This window comes from Leptopilina heterotoma, unplaced genomic scaffold, assembly GCF_015476425.1.
Source record: "Leptopilina heterotoma isolate Lh14 unplaced genomic scaffold, ASM1547642v1 Lhet_17, whole genome shotgun sequence".
In the NCBI taxonomy this organism is placed as follows: domain Eukaryota; kingdom Metazoa; phylum Arthropoda; class Insecta; order Hymenoptera; family Figitidae; genus Leptopilina; species Leptopilina heterotoma.
The window spans coordinates 1,681,087-1,689,527 of NW_025110886.1; the positions used below are offsets into that span (position 1 = coordinate 1,681,087).

The following is an 8,441-nucleotide window of genomic DNA, read 5'->3' on the forward strand; positions in this document are numbered from 1 at the left end:
AAAATTGCCTTTTTATTAAAATTGATGAAACGATTTAATTATATTACATTAAAGAAATTTTAAAAATAAATTTATGTAGGGCTCTGCAAACTGTAGGTACAATACTGAAATTAAATCACTAAACACTCTTTCCTTCGAGAACAAGACTATATTACAGTCTTTTTCGCGGGTTTACCACAATCGAATTATCGATATCTCGATAATTTTTTTATGTGAAGCTAACTTCACTATGAAAAAATTGATACAGGACTGCATATAATCGTAATGTAATAAACCTCAAATTTTATATTAAAAAAAAACAATTTAATTCTATTCTTAATAAGTTTCCATTGATTAAACATAATTTTTTTAAATTCAGTTAAATTTAATTAATTTATAATAGTTATTATAGAAACTTCAATATAACAAAAAAAATTAAATCTTTAATTTATTAATTATTATTTATTAATAAATATATAATAAATATTATTAAAAAATATAATTATAACCTATGACGAAGTAGTTTCGTCATGATATGTTCATTATTTACTTTCTTTTTATTATTATAAATTCAATTAATAATTATTTGATTTTGGGTTTAGCGCGTTAGTCCTTTTGACTTTAATGTGTAGGGAGAAATGTAAATTCCCCTTTATGACAAGTGTGTACTGGCGCTTCGCGAAAAAAGTAGCAGACGACAAAAACACATTTTTGAGATAGTTGGATTTGGATGTTGATGAGATAAGACGTATTTATGAGATTTGTAAAAAGTATAAGAGTATGTTGTACGAAGGAATATTGACGTTGTATGTAGTTGACTTGTGTTATGTGGAGAATTTAATAGTTTGTTAATAAAGGTTTGTTAGAAAAGAAATTGTGTTTTGGTTGTCAAAAGAATAACAAGGAATTATAATCTAGTAATTATTTAGACTTGAGATTTAGTAAGTATAATTTTCTGTTTGACAAGAGTCGTGTCTCAAATGACCAAGTTTCCCTTTTTGGTTATTTTCCTGACGGAATCTCCTTTGAGATATTATGGTGAGATTTGTTATTTTTGTTGGTAATTGTTGATTGAGAATAAATTATTGTTTTTGTTAATTTTTAATAATAAAATTAACTGGCGTCTGACTATCACGTTGGCAATAGAAAATGATTTGTGACGAATAAGGGAAAAATGATTTATTAAATTTTGCATAACTTTTAATTTATTATTAAAAGAACCGTCATAAAATTTGGCGCCCAACGTGGGGCACATTTGTTGGGAAATTTTTGAGACACGACTAGAAATTATTCTATAATTTTTGACTTGAAATTATTTTTGTGACATGTATTTTTGATTTGACTTGGGAGAGGAGAAGAATTTATATGTATTTCTATATTTGACTTGGGAGAGGAGGAGATTTACATGTAAATTGTTTTCTTTATTATATGTGACTTTGGAGAGGAGGAGATAATTGTGTAAAATGAAACATTTTTACACTTGAGAATTTTTGTTGACGGCATGGCGAGAGACGCCATAACCTCAATTTAGACATTTTTTTTGGAAGTTGAATAGTTTTTGTAATTCTTGGACGATTTCAGTAATTTTAATTTTACTAAATTCAGTGAATTTTTCTTGATTTTTCGCAAGTGATAAATAATTTTTGACATTATTATTTAAATAATTAGCCAACACGTGCTTGGTGTTGAATAAAATCATAATAATTACGTGACATACAACGCATGCGCGTAGTGATAATTTTTCCGCATCGTTTTTCAAATTCATTTTTTTATAGAAATTGTCGATCAGTGGAAAATTTCGACTAGGGAAACTATTGCGCATGACAAAAATTAGTCACGTAGGCTCGAAAATATTACTCATGCAGAAATTGACAAGAGAAGTTTGACTTGGGAAGGGAGATGAAAATTTCTGCCGCGAGACAGTGAAAATTTTAAAAGGACCAGGGCCGTATTAAATGGGAGACGTGCCCCCTTTTTGTTAATAATTAACAAATTTTCAAAATTTTTATCTTTTTTTTTAAGTTTGATGGAAATAAAATTAATTAAACAAATTATTAAATAATTTCAGGACCGTATATAATTTGTGTAGTACCCTAAAAATTAACTTTTGTTACGACGATTGGAAAAATTTAACGAATTTTTCCAAAATAAAATAAAATTACCCTAATTTATTTTGACAAAGCGTGACATAATTATTTTTTTTACTTGTTTAAAATTTGTCTAAGAAAATGGCTTTTGCAATTGAGATAATGACTGACTACAAGGAAAGAATGACAAGACTGATAGATAGTCCCGATATTAGAGATATTTGGAATTCTATTGCCAAAATGCCTGTAGGACAAATAGTAACATTGTTACTTTCTCAACAATTGTCAATTTCGGGGACTTTACAAGTTCTTCGAGAAAGATTATTTCGTATTGAATTAAGGAAAATTTTTACAGACGAGATAGATATTCCTTTTTGTGAATTGTATGATTTAGGAAAAACAGACAAAATTTTTCTTCTTGAAGCCTTAATTGCGCCAAAAGAGGAGGAAATTTCCAATGTTTGCCAGACAAGGGGTGGAGGAGAGACAAGTGAGAGTGGTGAGGAGACTACCAATCCCAGGTTAAGAGACATGGGTATTTTGGGAGAAATTGATCAAAATCAAGAATCAATAGCAGGGAGGGGAGAGAGGAACTCTTCGTATAGTAGACAAAGTCCGACAAGCGAGTCCTTACCGAGCCCCCCAATATTGATTCAAACCCCAGTTATGACGACAGCTAGTATCCCTACTACTTCTATTTTGACTACAACCTCCCACACACTATCATTGCCCGTAACTACTACAGTTATGACTGCACCTCAACCTATTGTTTCGGCTACAATGGCACCAAATGTCATTAGTTTACGACAATCAGTCGCTAGACTCAGTATCAGTCCCGAAATCAGACATTTAAACAAATTAAACAAACAAATGACTAATACTCTTTTCCCTACTGACGAGCAACATTGCCCTACTAGACAGGAAAATAATTTTGAGTGTCCTTTAAATGACGTGGTTCCTCATTTAGAAAGAGAAGAACTTCTGTCTCATTATCAAAATGAAAATTTTGAACAAATTGAGAAAGTACATTTTTCCCAGAACACTCATAACAAGAGTAAATTAGTTAGGAAGAGAAGTGACCAAAATATCCACCGACTAGTACAGGCTAATCAAAAGCATCTGTCCAAAGGGGGGATATCTAAAGACGAGAGAGTTAGTGTTATTACAGATAACTCAGACGAACCCGAAAATATTTCGACTAGGGAAAAAAAAGTTTCTCGTAGTAAGGACCAACGCAAACGACGAACCAATAAAATATACAAAGAAAAGAGCATAAGACGAACATTATTCACTGATTCATCTAGTGAATCTGACTTAGACGACTCAAGTGAATCTTCTATTAGATCAGACAGTAGTAAGACAATCAGGAGGTCAAAAACAATTAAAATATTAATTAATTGGGACATTAAATTTTCTAATGAAGATAATGCTGATCCTGAAGATTTTCTCAACAGACTGGAAGATTGTAGAAATTGTATGTTGATAGATGACGATGATCTAATAAACTCAATTCCAAGTGTATTAAAAGGTAATGCAAGTCGATGGTACAGGACCATAAGACGAGAAACTAAGACATGGAAGGCGTTCAAGCGAGCTTTTCGACGAGAATTTTTGACTACAGTTGACGATGACGGGATAATTGATGAATTAAGGGCTAGGACACAAGCAAAAGGAGAAAAGATTTCTTCTTATTTGACAAGTTTAAGACTTATAATGGGACACTTAAAGAGACCCATACCAGTCAAACAACAAGTTAAAATAGCTTACAAAGGCCTTACGCCAATTTATCGTAGACAAGTTGACTCATCTGGTTTGGAATCTTTGACCAAATTAGAAAAGAATTTACGACAATACGAAAAAGTAAAGGACTTGGACGACAGATATGTTCCCCCACCATCGAAAGACAAGATGCGTTTTCCGGCTGCTGCATTTCATGGTACCAAGAAGGATGACAAGACGCATGGGACGAATAAACATGAAAACGATATTGCGGCTATGGAAGACAAGGGTGCAACAGAATTGAGTGAATGTCAGGAAGCAAATAAAATGAAAGGAGAGAAGATGAAAAAGAAGACTAAGGGGGAAAAGAAGGCTGAGAAAACTACTAAAAAAATCGACGCTCTCAACCAAACAACCCCCACCATTGCGACACCAACACCAGTGCCGAATCCAGCGATGATGTATGCGGCCATGGTAGCGGGTAATTGGAAGAAGAAGCAACAACAGAATAACCCTGTTAATACTGTCGTTGCCCCAGTAGGTCAAGTTTGTTCAACTGGTAGTACTAGTGCATCAACTCCCTTCTATGGTGCATGTTTTTCTTGCCAAGCAGTGGGACATAGAGTGTCAGAATGTCCTTTGAGAATCTGTTTTGCATGTCAGCAACAAGGGCATATTGCGACGCACTGCCCCAGTAAAGTAAAGCAGACTGAATTTTGCTTAGCCTGCAAAACACCAGGGGTAAATTTCTTAAGTTGCCCGATTTGTGTGAATATAAGGAATGTTTTGGGAAACGGACCATGGGGGGCGCAGAAGATGTCTGTACCCCCCGCCAACCCCCTTCACACTCGATAATTAAAGTTTCTCAGAACAAAGAGAAAACTAATATTATTGAGAAAAATAGGAATGAAACTGACAAAATTAAAGGTTTAAATTCTTTCCCTATTAATGAAGGTGCATCTTGCAGTTGGGACATAGGTGACATGGTAGTAGTTGACAAGAGTGGGGAGAAACCACTCATAAGAAGCGAAGTTAGGGTAGGAACTGAGGAGTTAAATGAGAAAAACTCATTCAAATTTTTGACATGTGATAAAAGAGGATGTAAGAATGAAAGAGACTCATTTAATTTTTCATTTAGTGATGTTGAGGTCAAGAGTGGGTATAATGATCGACTCTTTAAGTGGAGTTTAATTGAGGGGATGAATGATACTGACAAGGGATTAGTATCAATGATCCAAGGGAGGGGAGAGGTTGTGAAGGACACAACTGACCCATACCTTAAAATTGACAAGGATGTAGACAGTAGCCGAATAAAAAAAAAGACGATTTTTTTTAATGCACATTGGCAACAAATCTTATGAGGCACTTTTTGACCCTGGAGCAATGATATAGGTGATCAGCAACAGAGTAACAGAGCCGTATAGGAGCCGACTACAACCATGCAAAACCTCAATAAGGATCGCTAGTGGTGGTACGAGAGAGACTACAAGGTTGTTTAAATTGAACATTACTGTAGACGGACATACTCAACAACAAAATTCTTCATTCAGTTACACTAGACATCATTCTGGGTAGTGACTTTTCCAAAACCTGGAATATGAATGTTCAACTTAGACCTGGTATATCGCCAATATGGATTGATTGATCACAGAAGGATTTCACCTTAGGAATGGATTGACAGGATTAAACGACTTGACGCACTGCGATACTTGGTGACAAAATTCATTGACAAGGAGAAAAATAGACAGACTTAATACTATGACAAAAATTAGTTTTTGTCATTTTTGTTGAAATTAATCTTAAAGTTGGTGACTTAGTTCTGAGGAAATCTCATAAATTTTCAAATAATTATCTCCTTTAGTTTTTGTACTACGAACCAAAGACAGCCGTAGAAATCCCAAAATCCATGTCACAGACTTAGAGAAATATTAACCTGGTTAAATCAAGTATAATTTTTACTAACTATTTATTTATTTTTAAGTTATGTCTCAACTTGGGTAAATTTCGGCAGACAACTTAGAGGGAAGTAGTGACTAATCTAGTCAATAAATTGAGCCTGGGAAGTAAACAAGGATTCGAATGCAGTTAATGAGCCTGGAAAATTTCCAAATTACTTTTTGGTGTGAGGACCATTCTATTCTTGACGAAGCAGAATCTAACCGACGACCTTCTTACGGTAAATTAGGACCATACAGAGAGGAGACCAAGGATTTGATAATTGCCGTACGAGTTTGACAATGGCAATGAACTGCTTACCGCTGGAAACAATCAACATGGCCATCCAGAAATTGATGCAGTGAACAGAACCAAGAATTAAAGACTATAAGTGAAGTGAACTTTGTAAAATTTTTTTATGTGTTGAAGTAGGATAATGTTTAGTTAATTATTATATTTTTTTTTGTTTAGTATTGTTAAATGAAAAAAGTATTTTTTTTTATTGATTTGATTTGTTATGAGTTGTATGTTTCTGATGTGAGTTCGAATGCATAAGAGTTAGATTCAATCTCAAGGGGGGAGTTTTATGACGAAGTAGTTTCGTCATGATATGTTCATTATTTACTTTCTTTTTATTATTATAAATTCAATTAATAATTATTTGATTTTGGGTTTAGCGCGTTAGTCCTTTTGACTTTAATGTGTAGGGAGAAATGTAAATTCCCCTTTATGACAAGTGTGTACTGGCGCTTCGCGAAAAAAGTAGCAGACGACAAAAACACATTTTTGAGATAGTTGGATTTGGATGTTGATGAGATAAGACGTATTTATGAGATTTGTAAAAAGTATAAGAGTATGTTGTACGAAGGAATATTGACGTTGTATGTAGTTGACTTGTGTTATGTGGAGAATTTAATAGTTTGTTAATAAAGGTTTGTTAGAAAAGAAATTGTGTTTTGGTTGTCAAAAGAATAACAAGGAATTATAATCTAGTAATTATTTAGACTTGAGATTTAGTAAGTATAATTTTCTGTTTGACAAGAGTCGTGTCTCAAATGACCAAGTTTCCCTTTTTGGTTATTTTCCTGACGGAATCTCCTTTGAGATATTATGGTGAGATTTGTTATTTTTGTTGGTAATTGTTGATTGAGAATAAATTATTGTTTTTGTTAATTTTTAATAATAAAATTAACTGGCGTCTGACTATCACGTTGGCAATAGAAAATGATTTGTGACGAATAAGGGAAAAATGATTTATTAAATTTTGCATAACTTTTAATTTATTATTAAAAGAACCGTCATAAACCTATTTTTCAAATTCATTCATTTTTACAATAAAATTTTATATTCTTGCATTTAATTATTGTTTTGAAAGAATGAATAACAATAACCATATTCTTAGCTTATTATTATTAATTAAAATCTTATTAATAATAATATAAATTTTATTTAGTTCTCAGTCGGTAGAATGCCTGTACCGCTCGGGTCGTTAGACGGACGAATGCCAGTACAACGCCGGTTGCGATGCGGTATAAATTTTGATCCAGCAGTTTTATCAAATCTTGTACCGCGCCTGTATAGTGCCGACAGTAGAAAGACTGTACCGAAAGTCGCATCCGACTTTGTACCGCGCCAACAGAAATTCTCATCCGAATCGGTACAAACTGCCTGCACTGGCATTGACTCTCCAATTCGACCGGCGCGGATTCTAGACGGTTGGACGATCCGGCATTCGTCCGACTTTTCCGCCTGGGTAGCTTTGTTTTAGATGAGAAAATTCATTTCTATTATCTACATTTACTTTAAAATAGTGTTACATTAATAAAAATGCTTTAAAAGTCACCTCGTATACAAGCATCTATACACTCCTCATTACGGAAAAGGCTCGTATGAGAGATTTCTCATATTTCTCATACGAGCTACCGAGCTCGTATTCGAACTCCGCGGTCCGTGTATCGATTTTTTTACTGGGGAAATCGGTATTTTTACATTCCAGGACAATTGTGCTTTCAATTTATAATGTGTACTCTGCTCATGTGATTTTAATTTTAATGCTAAAATAAGACCGTATTCGGCGGATGAAAAAAAGATTTGAGTCAAACGTCCCAATACGGTTTTTACTCGAATCCGTATTGGCTCAGAGCTTCACTCAATTCCTAAACGTTCCACTCAATACTTTCTTTTTTACTAGGTAGTTATTTTGTAAGTTAGTTATTAAGTTAGTTAGTAAGTCAGTAAGTTACTTAGTAAGGTAGTTAGTAATTGAATAGTTGGGCACAATAAGGAGACGTACGCTCCGCCACACGCTATAAAGTCAGTCAAACGGTAGAAATTGTGGAAAAATTGGAAATTTTGATTTTTTTGAAAACAGTTTCTGATAGGAAATTAAAAGGCGCATCTTTTTTTCCTTTTGGATTTTTCACTAAAATGAATATTTTAGAAAATAGTGACCAAAAACGTAAAAATTTAAATTCTCAAAATAGATTCAATTTTTAAACATAACTCGCTGTATCTTCTGTAAATATTATTGAAATTGCTTGTACACCCAATAACATATATGGATGATTTTCACGTAACTGTGCAATTTCAAGATCAGTTTTAAAAGAAAAAAAATTTTGTTTTTTTAATGTTAAATATTACTTTTCCTCATCGTTAGGGCATAATATAGTTGTAATTTGAACGGTTTTACTACAGCCATAATTATAAAAAAATTATAACAAA

At 33.3% G+C, this 8,441-nt stretch overlaps 1 long non-coding RNA gene across 1 annotated transcript; it reads left to right on the top strand.

Annotated features, from left to right (window-relative positions):
- The first annotated feature begins 495 nt into the window (after nucleotides 1-495).
- LOC122499565 lies at nucleotides 496-6,669 on the top strand. Its single transcript, XR_006301343.1, has 2 exons — nucleotides 496-920; nucleotides 5,767-6,669. It is a non-coding gene; the product is annotated as an uncharacterized LOC122499565 (long non-coding RNA).
- The last annotated feature ends 1,772 nt before the right edge of the window (nucleotides 6,670-8,441 follow it).